General features: G+C 41.5%; 1 long non-coding RNA gene across 1 annotated transcript; it reads left to right on the top strand.

Annotated features, from left to right (window-relative positions):
- The first annotated feature begins 3,736 nt into the window (after nt 1-3,736).
- Nucleotides 3,737-18,782, top strand: LOC120522271. Its single transcript, XR_005632333.1, has 3 exons — nt 3,737-3,892; nt 17,696-17,767; nt 18,155-18,782. It is a non-coding gene; the product is annotated as an uncharacterized LOC120522271 (long non-coding RNA).
- Nucleotides 18,783-20,455: the final 1,673 nt, after the last annotated feature.

Here is a 20,455-nt window from a genome sequence, read left to right as displayed (position 1 = left end):
ATACTTAGAATTTTGCATTTGAAGAAAATCTGATATTTTAAGCTCTTTAGTACAAAATCATGAACTCTGTAATAAAAATGATGCAAACAGTTCAAAACCTGGCATTTTAAACAGAAATGAATTATTATTGAAATTCATTAGTTGTGACAGAATGCCATATATCCATCAGATGCTCCTGTGATAAAATGTCTTATAGATGCACAAATGTCAAGTGAGGTCAAATTAAAATGACAGAACACACTTATCAAGCAACTTTTAGATCACTGCTAGCAGGTCTGGTTTCTGTGTAACATGAAGCCCATCATAGCCATCATGAAGTTGCAGAGAAGGAGAAAGGTAAAGGTGTGTCGTGGATTTGTATCTTGACTGCAGAACACACAAAGTCTTACTTTTATTTGATTTATTTATTCATTTATATTTTTCATTTTTAATTCATGAAATACTGAGTTTTTGTGTTCTATAGTTGTTTTAAGATGAAAAAGTGTAGGACTAACCCAGAAAAAGAAGCTCTTGATCACATAACAACCTGCACAGACCTTTAAAGCTGCATTACAGGAGCAGGACATGACCGCCTTGACTGTAGACGATCATCCAGGTTTTAAACAGACGCCTGTTCTCACAGCTCTCTATTAATTCCTTTTCTCCTTCCTGCCTGTGAGTAGGTAGAGGTGTGTTTGCAAGTGTAGCTTTACAAAGAGGGGACCTGAAAAGCATTAATGAGTGTCACAGACGACAAAATGTATACCCTGATGCACTTAAGGGATTCCCGTATGATGTCAAATGGAAAGGAAAATATTGGTGGCATGTATTTGATTTTTTAAAGTTAATGTTTTACTTTTGAATATGAAATATGCTCTATTTTTCTCTAAATGTATTTGTGTTGTTTTCTGTTATTAAAAATTACAGCATTGATGCTGCAAAAGGAGATGATTCACTGGGAAGATTGGTAAATGACAATCATGTTAACCCTAATTGTAAAGTGAAGAGAATCACCGTGAAAGGAAAGCCAGACTTGTGTCTCTTTACAATTAGAGACATATCTCTGGGAGAGGACATTACATATGATTATGGAAGTGTAATAATGATACAGTTTTTTAAAGAAAACACAAGAATATCATATCGAATTTCACAAGTGAAGGCTTGTGATATTAAAAATCAGTGTGTCACATTCTGTTTAGGTGACTGATGAAACTGAGAATCATCCAAATGGAGAAAGGACTGTAGAGTCCGCTGAGAAGAGTGTGGATGAATGTCATTCAGCAAGTGGCTTTTCCATCATTCAGGTAAACTAATTGCTATTTGTCTTTTTTCTAGTTTTTTTATGATATGAACATTATATGACAAAGGTTGTCTGTGTACTGGGCTGTTCCTAAAGAAAAGGGAACACTGGAGTTGAATGGAAAAAACGTTGATAAGCAATGTGTTAATTCAGGCTTACCACATGACAAGCAGGTAAACAAGAAATCTTCATTTAATCTTACTGTATATTAAAGAATATGAAGTATCAAGATTAGCATCCTGTAAAAATGGTAAATATTTGTAGCAGCTCTTCAGCCCGTAGTCATAGAAGTGTGAGGGTTGTGTTATTTCACTGTCCTCACGGGGTATTCCAGCTGTAATTATGGCCCCTCAATGTGTCTGACCTGAATCTGTGTCTGTGCTCACAACATCCTCTGCCACACAGTCCAGAGCCTAATGTCGCTTTACTAATCTAATGTTTGTCCCACACCCACAGCATATCCATGGGTGTTAACAATTTATAGATGTACAGTTCTACACGTGTGTGTGACAATTCAGAATTTTATTGACAAGGAGATCAAACTGAACAGTTGTCTGCTATAGTATAGGACCTCTTACATATTAATACAGTTCTGTATTTGGAGATTGTTTTGCTGCCTGGCAAGGGTGTTGCAGGTTGTGCTGGGATGTAGAGCATTAAAAAGGTTTTCAGCATTTTAAACATCTTGAGTGTTGCTGAATGCAGAACAACTAGCTTGGCTCCAGTTGTTTGACATTATATTTAGTAGTAAAAGTGTAGGTGTTGTGACGGATGGCCGGGACGCCCCTTCACCACATCTGCCGGGGGGACAAGGGTGGGAAGCCCATTATCTCCCCCTGGATGCTAGATGGCAGCCTCCCTGGAAAGACCTTGCAGATCATCAAACTGTCAGGCCATTGGAGCACTGGAGTCTGACAAAGAGGAGACAAGCAATGGAGGACACCAGAGGATTCAATCAGAGTGTCATCAGCTGTCTAAAAGCACTTAGAGGACAGAGCAGAGTTGTCAGCCCTGCAGCCACATCTGCTCTTTCTTTCCTACATCTTCACACGTCCAATTCATGTTTCCTGTTTTTTACTGATTTCTGTAGGTTTTCTTTTTGTGTTTTCGATGAATTAGCCATTTTAAACTGGTCTTGTTGAGTGTGTCACTGGACTCTGTCATGTAGTGTCACTCTGTCCAGGGTTGGTTCCTGCTTTACACCTGATGCTGCTGGGAGAGCCTCCAGGTCCGTGTAAACCAGAATGTTAAGTTGTGTATTTGGAGGAAGGAGTTGACATGTGGTGAGTGGATTATGGGAAGAAATGGAGCTGTAGACAGAGCCAGAGGAGCTTACATGGGACGGGACTGACTAGAACAGGGGTCCTCAATCACAGTCCTGGAGGGCCAGAGAGGCTGCAGGTTTTTATTCCAACTTGTTTCCTAATCAGAAAGCAGTCCATACTGATAATGAAACCTGGTATTGAACTATTTAGCTTGTTATTGCCTGAATTCATCCAAGAGCAAACTGAATTGCACTGTACAGTTTCCACAATATCCATGTGTTTAGTGGACCAGAAGAGATTTAAACTTAACGGTCCTTCCAATTCCCCTCTCATTCATTTCTAAACATTTTTTTATCACAGATATTTCATAGTAAGCACGTGAGCTGGAGAGCTACTGGTTTGTTGGTTAGCTGCATCTCATTATTAACTAATATCTGATTAAAAAAACAAGCCACAATTAAAAGATAAATGCAGCTGCTAAAATCTAAAATAGGCAATTATGAGTTCTGAATGGTAACAGAACTAAAATTAAACCCAAAATACGTATTGATTTAATAGTAAATAAAAGGGATCTAATTAAGAAATTGGCTAAAGTGAAAACCTGCAGCCACTGCGGACCTCCAGGTCTGTAATTGAAGACCTCTGATCTACAAAGTAACTAAACTTTGCTTTTGGTGAATAAAGACAGTAACAAGGCGTAGAGTTAAACACCAACTGTCATTATCAACAAGGACGGAGATCAAATTAGGACACTGACTGGAATGAAAACCCGTTGCTGCTGCAGCCCTCCAGGACTGTGATTGAGGACCCCTGGACTAGAGGGACAGAAGGCTGGCAGGACATCAGCATGTGGGCTCACCTGTAAAGACAAGAACAGAATCAGGATTATCAGAGAGGGGAAAGACCACCTGCTCGTGTGCCACTTTCACTTGGCTACCTGCAGGTCTGCCATTTCTGTCTTAATGTGGCTCACCACTGCCTGTCACACAGTTTACATGTCTGCATCATCAGTTTAATGTGACTTGCTGTGAGGGGATTTGCACTCCTGATCAGACTAAAGGTTTGGCTGTGACCTCAAGAAGGTTTACATTTGGTTATTTCAGCTGCTTTTTCTTTTTGTGTTCTCTGTCTCTTTAAGACTCAGGTGTGTTCCTCTTGGAGGGCTGCCATGTAAAAATGAAAGGGAATGGAAAGGGAAAAGTAACGGAGCTCAGGGCCTGTGCTGTGAAGGTTTGCTTTTATAAACCTACAGAAAATATAAAGACAGTTTTAAAAAGATCTGCTCATCAGCGAATTCTGAAAAATAAAATATGTGATGGAAGAAAAATTAAGGAATAAGTTAAAGCAGGTAAGTGAAATGCAAGTTTGACTTTGTCGTTGTAACTGAACTTTGATGTCTGCTTATGTTTCCTCCATTTGGTTGTTTTCAATGTCATCATGAAGGCCTTTTACACAGGATGTGTGCCATTTTGTGCATTTTGTTAGCTTTATTCCTGTGATGTTACAGTCAGTGAAGTGACCAGTAAACTCATCACAGCCTCACGTCTTCAGGCTTCTTCACATTTTTTTCTTCAGTATTTTTAGTGACAGCTCCACAGCACTGCTGAACACAGAGATGGCGACTGGGGAGACTTTATCGCATTTCTTCTTAGTGTAAAGTTGATTTTTAATGGTTATTTTTTGACATCAGGATTTAGTTTACAATGTTGATATTCATGCAGTCCGTGTGTTACTCAGTCCTGGGACATTGTAGTGAATGCTCCAACCTCACAGATCTCTAACATCTTGAACTTAAATTTAAGTGCAATTTGTGTGGCCTCCTTGTGTTCCCTCAGGCCACTCTCATTTTCCTCTAGTTAATGTCAGTCTCTATTATTTTTTCTCCAGCCGTCTGGAGTTTTTTTTTTTTTTGTTTTTTCTGTCCCCCCTGGCCATTGAACCTTACTCTTATTCGATGGTAATTAATGTTGATTTATTTTGTTTTATAATTGTGTCTTTCTTTTTTCTATTCTTTAATATGTAAAGCACTTTGAGCTACTGTTTGTATGAAAATGTGCTATATAAATAAATGTTGTTGTTGTTGTTGTTGTAGTCACTGATTCTAATCTGGTGCCATGTGGGTGTCTCAAGTGACAGGCATGGAGGTGCACCGTTAGTCAGGTCTGTCGGCATATTATATCAACAGATGTGAATAATTGACGAGCATTTGAACACAACGAGTAGGGCGGCTGACAGACGACACTTCTGAGGTGTCCTTGTATTTATCCAAACCATATAAATAAGAGTATGTTTGAATTAAGTTTAGATATAAAAATGCTAAACATACCATATATAAATAACAGTAAAGTTCATCAATACATTAGTGCAGGCTCTGCTTCCTCCATCTTATTTTATCAGTACAGACGTTTTAAATTATTTTACTGTGAAGGATGTCAAGAGGGTCCCTGGTGCCCAATAGGCCCAAATGATGGACACCTTACCATTTATTTGTACAAAACAAAAAACTCTTTAAACTCAAATTACTTGGCATGGATGACCTTCACAGGGTGGAGCTCCTTCATGTGGCTTGCCTAAAGTGAACTGACCCTGGTACTCCAGGGCTCTCATGTATAACTCTGTGCGTAGAATTCACACAAAACAGAAACTATACAGACAAAAGCAGAATTATGTGTGTGTGCAAAAAAATCCAGATACACAAAATCATGCGTAGAGACAACTTCCACGCACTTCTGCTACATAAATCCTGGTCAGCCTGATGCCCCACCCTGAATCCTCCCAGAAATATGCAAATCAATATAATTAGCCCCTTTTGTTCAGTGTTTAGTTAAAAGACAATGGCAAAAGCACGTGAAAAAAGTAGAATTTCAGCGAATGAAAAGTGGAGGCAAGGAAAAACGGGAAGGTAGGGCAGGCCAGGCAGGGTGTGGCAAGCACGTTGATCCCTCTGCCCCGGGAAGCGGTGAGCTCTCGGCTGGGGGGGTGCTCTAACACCAGCAGCGAGTTCCGCAAACCACCTTCTTCCCTGGTCCTTCTCTGCTGACCTGGAGCCGGTTGCATCGCGACAGGTGGTAATGGGGACGAAAGGGGCAGAGGGATCCACCAACACCAGGACGGCCGACCCAGGTGGCCCACTGGGTTGAATCCTCTGGCCAGGCAGTGGTTCATGCCCTCTTGAACTCTCTCTTCAACCCTTTGGAGTCCTCACAGCCCCGGGCCAGAACCAAATGGACATCTGGTCATGTATCACATTGAGACCAGATGCATGCACACTGTTCCCAGCTGTCTTCTGTTCATGTAAGAGAGGATAAGAAAAGGTGAGGGAGGATGTTTGGAGTTAGGGTTTAAGTTTTGGTTGTGGTTGTGCCTGGTCAGGCAATGGGGTAGGAAGGAAGGTGAAGGGGGACAAAAGCTTGACTTGAGGGCTGATTTTCAATAGATCACAGTGAGGGAGCTGCTCTGTTATGTACGACACCCCACCCCAGAATCTGGCCATCTACGAATGATTTAGCACCGGGTTCCCCACAAATGTGCAGTGCGAATAAGGAAGAGGGAGCGGCTGCTCATCCAGGCTACTCCCCAGACTCCTCACCGGTCTGCCACCATGGGGAGGGCAGCCTCTGCCTTATCCCTGGTTCACCAAGGCTCTGCAGCGCTAGGGTATCGTCACATTTAAGAGGGATTCTGACTTAGAGGCATTCAGTCATAATCCCGCAGATGGTAGCTTTGCACCATTAGCTCCTCAGCCAAGCACATACACCAAATGTTTGAACCTACGGTTCATCTCGTACTGAGCAAGATTGCTATTGCCACAACACCATCATAAGTAGGGTAAAACTAACCTGTCTCACAACGGTCTAAACCCAGCCCACGTTCACTGGTAATGGGTGAACAATCCAACGGTTGGTGAATTGTGCTTCACAATGATAGGAAGAGCCGACATCGAAGGATCAAATAGTGACATTGCTATGAACACTTGGCTGCCACAAACCAGTCATCCCTGTGGTAACTTTTCTGACACCTCCTGCTTGAATCCCAAAAAGCCAGAAGGATCGTGTGGCCCCTCTTTCACGGTCTGTACTCATACTGAAAATCAAGATCAAGCGAGCTTTTGCCCTTCTTCTCCATGGGAGGTTTCTGGCCTCCCTGAACTTGCCTTAGCATACCTGAGTAGTATTATGTCAAACTGTCAATCAAAATGATTTATTACCTTAAGCCTCCACCTGATTGTTGGATTTGAATGATGCACCCCGCCCCTCCATCTGTTTGCCACCCTCCTTGACCCCACTCCCAACCACCTGTTCGGCCACCTGTTTGTCCCCCTCCTTACCCCTACCCCATCCACCTGTTTACCCCATGAAACTGTCAAAGGCATTTTGATGGATATCTGCCCCCTCCTTGAACCCACCACCATCCCACCCACCTACTTGGCCACCTGCCCTGCCCCATATCACTAAGGCAAGTCCAGACATGCCCAAGGTCTGCCTAGGCCCCCCTCCTTGAACCCATCACCAACCCCAACCACTTCCCAGCCCCCATCTTCCAAAGACAAGTTCAGGCATGTTGCAGCCAGACCAAGCTACATGTCCAGACATGTACCCAACCTGAAGGGCCTACCTAGGCCCCCGGTCAGGCAGCACCTGTTGGTTGACCCCTCCACTTCCTGGTACACTTCTTCCGAGGACATACACATACACACACACACACACACTCCGGCCGGACCGATCTACCTTATAGCCGTTCCTGCCTATATTGCTTTGGGTAAGACCACCTGTATCTATGTAACTATTATTTTTAATATATCTATCTAACCTTTGCTTTATTTAAGTCAAAACAGCCTTTTTTTTCCATCTCCCTAAAAATCCTTTCACAGAAAGGTTTAAACGTCCAAGAATAGAATTTTCCATTTCACAGAAAGGCTCTGAAAAAAGCCTTCAACATCGCACACAGAAAGGAGCAGAAAACCTCTGAACGGCCCCGAGCAGACAATTGTATGAGCCCCGGAGCGCTGCTGGAGCCATCAGCCTCTGCAGGCCATATTCTCGGAGTTGTCAGGCTCTGCTGTGTTCGTCCCTGCGCGCGCATGCTTGTCAACAGCTGTGTGTAAGTTCCCCCACCCCGGAACGGGAGCGCTCTCGAGAACACGCAGACCATCTGTCCATGGAATGTACTGTACTTCACTTTTAAAGTTAAGGGATTTAAAAATCATACACACAGTTAAATAAGATGCAGCAGTTCCCTTTTAAATCACATTTGAGACATCTAAAAAATATCTAACCTTGGATGTATAATTTATATAATAAGAGTATATCTAAAACAAGACCGCTTCTATCCAATATGTCCCATGTTAATCCTCCTATAATGAAGAAATGCGTTTAATTTTTTCAAAAAGTTAGATTGCCTTAATCAGACCAGATATCTCAGGCTAGAAAAAAGTGAATTAAAATACTCTTTGGCCAAACCACTCTTTCCAAGGCACAGCGCCCTAACACCTCAGGCCGCCTGAAGCTAAGGTGGGTGTGGAGAATCAGTGTCGATTCACACTTCAGCTGTTAGTCCGGCTCAGGTCGGTTTATGACCTTTAACCCCAATGCAAAGAGTGTCTGGTGGCCTGTGTCTTAAAGACAGCTGGTTAAAGAAATCTACGTCTTACAATGGATTCCATTTAAAAGAAGTTCTGGACTTTTAGGTGTAAGGATTTTTAGATGTAAGCCTTGTGCCGGACAACGGACATTACACGGGTGTCCAGTTAAATGATGGGCACACATCTGTTATCACAGATCACCGTACACATTTCAAAAAATACCGCTCTTTTAGGTTTATAAAGAAGCATTCAGACCGGGCCATTACTCAGCATGCCATTAATACTGAAAGATGACAATCTCATCTGGAAGATCCACGATCAAGGTATGGCATATTTTTGATTATTATATGCGTCAAACGAGTATGTTTTTAAAAAACGGATTTCTGAACTCTTATATTTTATTCTTAATATTAATACAGTATTTTCAAGTTGATTCTCAAGTGCGTGCGTGAGCGCACTCGTGTGTAGGCGCGTGAGCACGTTCGTGTGTGCATATAATATGAGGCAGCATTTACTTCTATCTACTTGTACGACGATTAATGTACAAATTCATAGGACTGAAGCAAACAATATTAGTTTTTCATACTGAACCGTGCTTTACAATCAAGTAGTTTTTGTCTCGGCGTCTGAAAATTCAAACAGAGCCTCTTCTCTGAGAATATTCAGGAGTGGTTTAAAAGAGCAGGCACCTTCGCTAGCTGAATTTAAATCATTTTTAAAAACACATTTTTACTCTCTGGCTTTTAAACAGAGTATGAGATGTTGGCTAGTATACTTTTATTAAGAATCTCTTCAGTTCTCTGTGTTTGTTTCATTTACCCTTTGGTTTTGTGTGTCTGATATGCTGGGTTTTTATTGTACAGCACTTTGGTCACCCTTGATATTGTTTTTAAAGTGCTTTATAAATAAAAAATAAATAATAAAATGTCCATATTCTGAACTGCGTACTCTTTCGAATCGGCCTACCGCTGTTGTTTTCTGTACGGAGCTGCCTGTTTTTAAAAGTCAAAGATAACAAAACCTTTTTGCTTTATAAACTCTCATTTGGACAGCCGATTGGATCCAGACTCCAAGGATGAACGGGATCATATATCACTAGAGGCAAGGGATGTAAGAAGTACTCTTCTGCACATCCGAAGAACTAAAATCATGTTTTTAAAATCAGCAGCTTTAGCCCATGCTAGTGACCTCATAAATGGGAGTCAACGGCTCGGCACGCTTGTATAGCTCATAAAATAGCACAGCTAATTAGTCTTTCTGCATAAACTAATGATCAAATATTCAGGTAATTCTTAATTAAACACTAAAGCATTAGTGAACAAAATGCATTTTCGGTAGCCAAGTAAAATGACGTTATGAAAATAACGCATCTTTAGAAAATAAAGAAACTAAAAGCATCTTTGTAAAGGTCACATTTTAAAACATCATAAGAAAAATCCTTGTTTCCAAAAGAGTTCTGCCCATTTTTCCAACAGTTTTCTTGACTGATCTTTGGAATCATCAGTGCCTTTCTGATCACATCCACCCCAAACATAGCATAGAACTTAATTTCTGTACTCCTTTTAAATGATAATAGCCAGTATAAAGTCCCTAAAGGAACTGGAGACATCTGATATCTTCTATCATATATCTTTTCTTGAAAGCCCAAGTAATTCAGATTCTGCTTACAACACAAATGTACGATTATTTTTTCTCAAATGGCTAAATCTTTGGCATGAAAATAAATAAATAAAATAATCAGATTTTATTCTCATTATACTTTATTTGCATATTTTGTTATAACAACTTTTATCAACATTTATCTATCTTTATATTTATTTTTCTGTATCAGAAGGTAGTTTAAGTTAATTTGTTTTGGATTCAATACATGTATTTTTCATATTTTCGATTCTTGTTTTCTTTTTTTCACATCTTCAAGTCCCCTTTTTGTTACTTCACGCCCCCTAGCGTGGTCAGCCCAGAGTTTGAGAACCACTGTTGTAGGGTTTATTTGTTAAACACTCTGCGGCACTTCAAGCTAAATTAGATTTCCTTGGTTATTCAGCCGTCCATCGGTGTTCCATTTTTGTTATAAATTGTATTTAGTCTCTTTATTTACTTAACATTTTTTATGTTCAATAGAAAAAAGTTCTCTTGTTCAGGCTTTAATTTAAAACAGCATTTTCATCAACAGGCCATTTGATACTCAAGGTCCTTTGTATAATACAACATTTTAGAAATTCTGTGAATGCTTGGCAATAGCCTTCCCTTTTACATCAGTTATGAACCCCTGAAAATAAGAACGGTTATAGGAGGTTATAGGAACAGATACACTACAGGGCTGAGGATTAGGCTTATTTTGGACACATTAGGCAAATCAGGATGGAAATGTTTTAGTGAATAGTTACATCATATCTATTATATGTGTTAGCACAAGGATTAAAATTTTACTAAAACTGTGAGGTTTTATTCTTTCTTTTAGGTAGCCCTGGTGACATTGGACAGCTGTCATTGAAAACTGCTTTTCCACCTGTTTGTGAAAAAGCATCCTTTGTTTAGTAGCATTCGGAGTGAAGGGGATGTAAATTTAAACTCTGATTCCAAGAGTCAACAAGTGTCTGCAATCTTCTTGAATACGAGTCAAAGGACCAGGGTTTGTGCAGGGATCATAGTCTGGGGACTCATTCATATCACAAATATAAGACAGTACAAACTAAAATTTACAAATACTAAGTCACAGAGGAGATTAAAAACATATTAAGACCGGATCAACAAGGGATCACCCCAAGCTCACAACACACTACAACAGAACCTACGTCTTCTGAGGTATATTATCAGCTAAACTGTCATCTATGTAGGCAGTTCCACGGGATTGCAAAGAGTTGGGGAAAACATTCTTGAACATCGGCTAGTATGAGGCTAATTAACATTAGCCGGTTATTGTGAGAATCTTATCTGGCAGTAAAAGTGAGGCTTGTGTTCCTCCTGATTCAGGAAGAACATTAAATATTGGAGTTTAGATTATGAACTAGACTAGTAGTAATGATGGTAAGAACATTTGTGCTAAAATAATTAAATAAATAAAGTTAATTATGAAGTAAATAACCACATGAAAAAGTGGAGTTATAAAGGAGTTATTACAATTTGAAAAACTGCTGTGATGTATAAAAACATTGATAGGTGACAAAACCAGCATGAAAAGAAAGCTTTTGAAATAAATAATAAGCTTTTTGACATGCGCAGTCTGGAATAGTCTGAATATGTCTTAAAGAGTTCATTTTTAAATAAAACTTAAAAAGGCAAATTAAAAATATTAAATAGTAAACCTGAATAAAACACAGAAGTACCATGTAATGATATAAATTAATGTTAAGTATTATCAAGCACCGGGATCTATTTATAAAGTTTTATTTAATTTAGTTATAAACAAAATGATTGGTGGCATTTTGCTTTGAAATTAACAATAGTTTGACAGCTTTAAGAATTAGAATGCAAGACAAACCTCTACACTCTATAACAAAATGTTGCTGTTCCAATAGGAGTATCTTGGATCTCTGTTTTATTTTAACCTTTTGACAAGAAGCCCCTAGTCAGGGAAATATACCACATATACATATATGAGAATGAAAATGAACATGCTAACTAAATAGATATACAGTGATCCCTCGCTATATCGCACTTCGACTTTCACGGCTTCACCCCATTGCGGATTTTAAATGTAAGCATATCTAAATATATATCACAGATTTTTCTCTGGTTCGTGGCTTTCTGCGGACAATGGGTCTTTCAATTTATGGTACCTGCTTCCTCAGTTTGTTTGCCCAGTTGATTTTATACAAGGGACGCTATTGGTGGGTGGCCGAGAAGCTACCCAATCACAGCACGAATTACATAAAATTACATTAAATAAAACTCCTCAATGATATACGATATGCTTCACGTGCGGCGCTTCGCAAACTTAAAAGCTCTAGCAGCACGTATTGATTTTTGATTGTTTGCTTTTCTCTGTCTCTCTCTCTCACGCTCTCTGACATTCTGTGCTCCTGACGGAGGGGGTGTGAGCAGAGGGGCTGTTTGCACAGAGGGGATGTTTGCTTAGAAGATACGGACGCTCCTGTAAAAAATGCTGAAAGACTACCTTCACATTGATCCCTTCATTGCGGCTGCTTTATCACGGAGCTTCACATACATAAAAGCCCAACAGCCCTATTGATTTTTGATTTACTCTCTCTCTCTGACATTCTCTGCTCCTGACGGCACTCCTTTGAAGAGGAAGATATGTTTGCATTTTTTTAATTTTGAGACGGAACTGCCATCTGTCTTGTCATAGAGCACAGTTTAAACATTTGACTAAAGGGTGTTATTTCATGTCTAGAAGGCTCTAATAATGTTAGAAAACGCATCTAGAAGGTCATAAACAGGTTTTCAATGCTCTAACTGCGAAAATATTGGTTTCTACTTTGCGGATTTTCACCTATCGCGGGGGGGTCTGGAACACAACCCCCGTGATCAGGGAGGGATTACTGTAATCTAAGTTATTTTAGAATATGGCCCTTGGCGCTACCTCATGATTCTGACAAACTAAAGGGTCTGCACTTAATTGTCAAACTTCCTGCGGGTGCTATAGATATTGTAATGGAGAGCGCAAAAGATTCTCTATTCTTTACTCTGTAATGGTCCATATGACAGAGATCTAGCGCCTGGGTCCGCAGTTTTAACCTGTCATAGGACATGATGTTCAAAATTCACCTAGGGTTTTTCAGAAGAGATAGGACAAGTAGGGCATGTGCTCTGTATTCTCTTTTCTGTATTAACTATTCAGAGTGACCATACTCCCAAGAGCTTAGGTTTTTTTATGCAGAAGTACATTTCACAGACCCGAATAAGAGACATCCATCAAAATGCTCTTGACACAAAGGAGGCCCAATCAGGCCAGGGGGGTGGGAGTCTCTTTTCAAAGAGTTTTTGCCCCCAAGCGGCCTGGATTTGTCGGGGTATAAAAAAACTTTTTCAACGACGTGTTTTGAATGGTTAACAATCACCATCTCTTCGGCTATGCTCCTGATCAGGCATGATGGTCTAAGGACCAGATTGCCAACTACAATGGCCTGATTTGACCTGAGGCTATCGTGCCAGACTCTGAGTACTCTACGCCTAACAGCTAGCCTCCAGACCAGTCTTCTTGGCCAGAGCTTCTTATGCCTTCAACTGACCAGATCTAGGAGCCTGAGCCTCAGGTACCTGCCCATGGTGATATGTATTGGTCGGATCGTTTCCTGGAGAACCGTGCAGTACCTGTAATTTTTGTATCTGCTAATGATGTTCCAGGGCTCCTAGCAGGGGGTGAGGAGATAGCCATTCAGGCTGTGCAACAAGAAGAGTCTGTGGATGACCTGGTACAGGCTCCGGCCATTTGGAACATATCACCCAAGGATGGGATTATGCGGACATGGCATTTGAACAAACTGACGGACTCTGAGTGAGACATTTCAAAAGGCTCTGAAGCTGGGCAAGTGTTGGATGGTGGCTCTGCCAGATATAATAATGGATTGGTACCTAAAAAGTACCGGGCAGGGATGTTTAATAGACCAAAATAGCCAGACCCGGCCTACGTGTCTGTTTGAGACTGACCGGCTCAGCAGCAGCAGTTGTCTGTTTTCCGCAAACCGTGGCTCAGGAGCCTGGTCATAAAGACTCTGGGCTGCTTCAACATCTTCCTGCCTTTTCACCAGATTCACACCTTTGTACAAAATGCTGTTGATGACCTGAAAAATGAACATTCTATTCAGGAGTCGATTGTACAAGCCTTTCATAACATGGACGCTGACTCTTACTAAAAAATACGTGAAATAGCCGAAACTTTCTCTAAACGCCATTTTATGGACCTAATAGGTCTAATGGACCTTTAAGGTGTTATGGGTATACGACCTGGAAAATCAGATGAAATGTCTGAACTGAATGTACCGGTGAGATCACATGTTTTTTGTCTGCTTTTAATCACGCTGTTTAGTTGTAATATTATGTTTTGAAGTGGTTGGTAAAACCTCTTTCAATTTTAATATTGTTTTTGAAAATGACCAAAAGTACCATTTGATTTTTAAACACCGTCGAGGATGGAGGGTCGTTGAAAAAGTTTTTTTATAGCCCGACAAATCCAGGCCACTTTGAAAAGAGACTCCCACCCCACCGGCCTGATTGGGCCTCCTTTGTGTCAAGAGCATTTTGATGGATGTTTCTGATTCGGGTCTTTGAAATGTACTTCTGCATATCAGACACACAAAACCAAAGGGTAAATGAAACAAACACATACACACAGAGAACTGAAGAGATTCTTAATAAAAATTATACTAGCCAACATCTCATACTCGGTTAAAAGCCAGAGAGTAAAAATGTGTTTTTAAAAATGATTTAAATGCAGTTAGCGAAGGTGCCTGCCTGCCCAACGTGCAACAGCAAATCATTCCAGAGCTAATCCACAACCGGCCTGCTCTTTTAAAACCCCTCCTGAATATTCTCAGAGAGAGGCTCTGTTTGAATTTTCAGACGCCGAGACAAAAACTACTTGATTGTAAAGCACGTTTCAGTATGAAAAACTAATATTGTTTGCTTCAGTCCTATGCATTTGTACATTAATCGTCGTACAAGTAGATAGACGTAAATGCTGCCTCATATTATATGCACACACGAGCGTGCTCTCGAGAGCGCTCCCGTTCCGGGGTGGGGGAACTTACACACAGCTGTTGACAAGCATGCGCGCGCAGGGACGAACACAGCAGAGCCTGACAACTCCGAGAATATGGCCTGCAGAGGCTGACGGCTCCAGCAGCGCTCCGGGGCTCATACAATTGTCTGCTCGGGGCCGTTCAGAGGTTTCCTGCTCCTTTCTGGGTGCGATGTTGAAGGCTTTTTTCAAAGCCTTTCTGTGAGATGGAAAATTCTATTCTTGGACGTTTAAACCTTTCTGTGAAAGGATTTTCAGGGAGATGGACAAAAAAAGGCTGTTTTGACTTAGATAAAGCAAAGGTTAGATAAATATTTAAAAATAATAGTTACATAGATACAGGTGGTCTTACCCAAAGCAATATAGGCAGGAACGGCTATAAGGTAGATCGGTCTGGCCGGAGTGTGTGTGTGTGTGTATGTGTATGTCCTCGGAAGAAGTGTACCAGGAAGTGGAGGGGTCAACCAACAGGTGCTGCCCAGCCATCAGGTGCTGCCTGACCGGGGGCCTAGGTAGGCCCTTCAGGTCGGGTACATGTCTGGACATGTAGCTTGGTCCAGGTGCAACATGCCTGAACTTGTCTTTGGAAGATGAGGGGTAGGAAGTGGTTGGGGTTGGTGATGGGTTCAAGGAGGGGGGCCAAGGCAGACCTTGGGCATGTCTGGACTTGCCTTAGTGATATGTGGCAGAGCAGGTGGCCAAGCAGGTGGGTGGGGTGGTGATGGGTTCAAGGAGGGGGCAGATATCCATCAAAATGCCCTTGACAGTTTCCTGGGGTAAACAGGTGGATGGGGTAGGGGTAAGGAGGGGGAAAAGCAGGTGGCCGAACAGGTGGTTAGGGATGGAGTCAAGGAGGGGGGCAAACAGGTGTAGGGGCGGGGCACATCATTCAAATCCACCAATCAGGTGGATCGGCGGGACTCCCAGCCATAAATCCAAAGGGGCGGGGCTTAAGGTCATAAATTATTTTGATTGACAGTTTGACAGAAGCACCCTGACATAATACTACTTACCTGCTTTATGGTGTGACAGGTGTACCACCCCAGTCAAGCTACCCACCTGTCACTCTCCCCGGAGTGTGTCGCACCCGCGGGTTGCTCGGGTGCTTTACGCCAAAAGTAAGAGCCACGTAGGGCTCCCCCTCCTGTCTCACTGGATGAGTGAAAAAATGATGAGTACTGGTATTTCACCTGTGGCACCCCCATAGCCCCTGGCAGAGCCGGGGGCCTCCCAATTATTCTACTCCTCTCATGTCTCTTCACAGTGCCAGACTAGAGTCAAGCCCAACAGGGTCTTCTTTCCCAGATTGATTCTGCCAAACCCATTTCCTTGGCTGTGGTTTCACTAGATAGTAGGTAGGGACAGTGGGAATTTTGTTCATTCATTAATGTGCGTCACTAATTAGATGACAAGACATTTGGCTACTTTGGAGCCCGTTACCAGACCTGTTTTAAGTTTTAATGCAACAATGTGTTTACACAGATTACTGTAGAAAAGGAACACACATGAAATGCCGTGTTGTTCCAAATAACTATCTAATATTTCCAATCTAAAACTTCACTTCACTCCCAGATAATCAATCAAGGCATGAGCTGGGAGAAGTTTGTGCGCGTTCTAAGTCGATGGGGGATGGAATAGCCGGCAGCTTGCAGCCTGAGTTTATCAGCACATTTAGAGGACAAAGGAGAGGTGAGAACTGTTTTAAGGTGGGCCGGATCTACAAGTTTTTTCATAGATACTGGCAATTCTAGTGTTAAAATCCCAAGAGTGGACAGAACTTGTAAAGGAGCAGGTAGAGTGCAATTCTTCAAAGTCTCCCTTTGTAAAGCCAGTGCCAGTTCAGCACACAGCGCCAAGAAGAGAGCACTGGGAAATACAAGTCAACTTAGAAGCCAGTCATCATCATCTATAAATATAGGGTCTCTTCTAATTCTTCCATTTGTGATGTCTTTTAAGAACGCTAAAGCAGCCATGGGAGTTGAAATAGTTTGGCTAGTCTGTGCACCATTATATCCAGCATGCAGTGCACAGATTTAAGAAGAGAAGCAACAGACCTCTTACCTGAACAGTTTAGAGTCTCTCCTCTCCTGTAGACTACTTTATATGATCCAAGAACAAATAATCATCATCAACCATTATTGAAGGTCCAACTATTGAGCCAAAGTTTTAAAAATAGAAACAAAACCTCACAGCACAACACAATACAGGAACAGAAGGAGACCATCGAGGAGCAACACTGAGAAGATATCAGCTAAGACTGAGGCTCAACTTAGCTCTTTTATTGTGTAGACAGTGAGCAGGCCTGTGTCTAATATGAAGACTCTCCAAGTCTGGAGTGAAGGGCTGTTGTCCTACCAAGTTCCTTAAAGAGAGATTCTCCATTTCAGTGTTTGTCCACAATGGTCAGGTAAGTGAAAAAATAAAACCAGCACCCATGTAGACATTTATCTCAGCAGAGCACCAGGGACAATTCAATGGAGTCTGATGATTTTGACTATATGGTCTGCTAGACTTTCTTTAAAGCCTTTGAGCAAATGCTGGACAAAGTCCTGCTGGGCATCAGAGTGTGCTGTTTATGCTAATGAGCCGACATCAGGGTGCCCAGTCTCAGGTGTTGGTGACTTTCATGCCAGTCACAGTCAGTTGTATACACGACGTGTGCACTTTGAGAAAACTCTGATCTAATATGCTGAGCAATTCTGTGCATTTCACTTGTAGACATACAGTAAGTAAACAGACATGAAGGGCAGCACTGTGTGTCCAGGGGATGTTACCATCTTGTCTTCTTCGTGAGGGTGTCTGCCTCATCTCTGAGGATGCCATCATAATTTCTGACTGTCTGAACAAACCAAACTTTGATTCTTTTGCAGTCATGAAGGTCCAGAAGGGATGGAGCTGCATTGTGTTCTTTCTACTCCACATGACACATGTTGGCTGGACACGTATGTGATTCTATGATTTGTTTTTCTTATTTTATACAACTTGTTGTCTTTTTAAAATAGAACTTTTTTATTTTAACCAGTGTGTTGTTTTTTTTTGTAATTCTAATTTGGTCTTTGTATTTTACCTCAATTCCTAACCCTAAACAGATATGTTTGCGTCCAATTTGAGCATCAGACAATTTAATTTAAAGAATGAAGCTGAGATCTGTCATTTGGGCAGAATATCAAAAACTAGAAGTGATCTTGATATCGGTATGGGACTGAAGCAGACGAGAGTACAGCGTTTAGTCTTCATCGCACACACTAAGGGATTTGTCTTCATTGACTCAGATGCACTTTTTCTGAATACTTTAGCACTCACTACAGCATTTTGTGGTTTCTTTTCAGAGAGGTTTCAAGTTGTTGGACCTTCTTCCTCTGTTCTTGTTCATGTTGGTGAAGATGTCACCCTACCAGCCTCACTCTCACCAGTTATCAGTGCTCAGAGGTTTGAAGTCAGGTGGTTTCGAGATGATTTCACCTCTCCAGTACTTTTATACCAGAATCTCCAAATCAGACCTGAGCGTCAGATGCAGGCCTATAAGGGAAGGGCAGCACTTTTCACAGAAGAGCTCAAGAATGGAAACGTATCTCTGAGACTCCAGGATGTCCGTGTTTCTGATGGTGGCCTCTACAAATGTTTTGTGGACTCTGGACCATGGAATGAAGAAGTTCACATCACTCTGAATGTTGAAGGTGATTTTATTCTTTTCTCTTGTTACTCCATGTCCCCTCTAGTGGTGGTGACATGGTTCAGTAATGTACCAAAGCCATTTAGCATTTCTAATTTTACTATTCTTGAGACTTTGATAATCCACAGACACATTATTGTTCTGTTGTACTGATGGCCCTCTAGCCTGTTGTCAAATTTCCTGATTTAATATTTCAGCCACTGTTGTTACATTGGCGTAAACTCCTTGGTGTTAACCCCGAGATTGGGGTCTTATTTCTATGTAAATATGGTTAAACTCACGTCAGACTTAGGGTGACACACAATGATCCGCTTTCCAAAGTTAAGCCTACATAACTCTCAGGACAGTGTTCTGCTGTCATCTAGTGGATGAAATAACATCATCTTGAAAAAAATATCAGGAACATTTCTGTGCATTTTGCCACTTTATAATAACTTGAAGTTATCTCATCAATATTCATGAGTGGGGTGCATGTAAATATTAGCATGTAAATAAGAAGTTGTGAAGACAGCTTTAGAACAAACTGAAAATGAACCATTACTTGAATCGAGTGACAGTGATGACGATGGGATTTGGTTATCAGACCTTAACACGGACAGTCCAGTCAATATGTCATCAGTACATCATCTGCCCTGTCACTGGTGGACCCTTGGCTTGACCAAGGTTACTGTATAATAATGACTGACAATTTCTGTACCTCACCTGAACTGCTCAAGATTTTACTTCAAAGGAAAACTGATGCATATGGCACTGAATGACCAAATCACCATGATATGCCGTGTGAGTGTGTGAAGTGACAGCCTGGTGCAGAAGCTGATTGATATCAAGTAGAAGGACAGAAAGATGTTTGCCTCCTAATTACTGTTTACAATGCCACAACTATTAATGTTCGTGTCAGGAGAAATGCGGAAGTCACTAAGCCAATAACATAATGAATGGTGTTGATTGTGCAGGTCAGACACTGACTTTCTACCCTCTCATGTATAAGCAATAGAAAAAATATTACAAAAAACCTACTTGAAAAGGGCCTACAGCCATTTGTTGCTGTTTTAAAAACATGTCTCCTGAAGGACGTGTACTAAATCTGAAACGTGCAGCAGTAGACACTCGACAGGCCCTTCCTACTGTGGTTGTATTGACATTATGGAATTTACAGGTTTCTCTTACACATAATAACACTTGTGGCTTGTTTTACTGGTGCTAAACATGACATTAAGGATGTTAAGCTTATTTCTAGCTAATTTAGTCTTTCTGTTGTTTAAAAATCTATATATATATAATTCACTAAGGCAAGACACCCATGGAAAGGCAAGACAACCATGGAAAGCATGCCGGAAGGGGCGTGGATTCACTAAGCCCGACAAGTGAGACACCTATGGCGCATGCAGGAAGGAGCCCGCCCACCAACTCTAAGACCATTGGATACGACGACAACTCACGGAGCCACGCCCACCAAGCAGTATTTAAAAAACGAGTTTTCGGTTACGACGCATGACCGCGTGCACCATAGCAAACTGTTTTACACGCTACATACAGTAATTCGCATCCACGACAAACATGCGTCTTCTTAGATGCTCCTGCACTTTGTTCACACCCCCCTCCCACCTCGCTGCAACCGTGGTCGGGTGTCTTGGTGGATTACAGTATATATTGAAAGGCAGCCAAAAGCGAACAGAGCAGTGAAAAGTCTACGTGAGTCACAGGTGCATCTCGACTGTGCAAAGACGACAACGACTCGAGTGACAAGTTGGAGGTGGGCACATGAGCAGGCAGTGCATACTGAACGAGAAATCAGCAGACTAGCATGACGGAGGGAGCGAGTGGATGTCCTTCTCCTCTCCTCCCGTTCCACCCTTCGCACCTGAGCGCCACACGGACGATTGTGTGTTGGTTCGTTCCGTGCATTGTTACAATGTTGCTTTTCTTGCTGATTTATTACATTACCAATTTTTCAAAT

This window comes from Polypterus senegalus, unplaced genomic scaffold (assembly GCF_016835505.1).
Source record: "Polypterus senegalus isolate Bchr_013 unplaced genomic scaffold, ASM1683550v1 scaffold_5736, whole genome shotgun sequence".
Lineage (NCBI taxonomy): Eukaryota > Metazoa > Chordata > Cladistia > Polypteriformes > Polypteridae > Polypterus > Polypterus senegalus.
The sequence above is the reverse complement of the archived record's forward strand: the minus strand, read 5'-3'. Positions and strand labels throughout refer to the sequence as shown.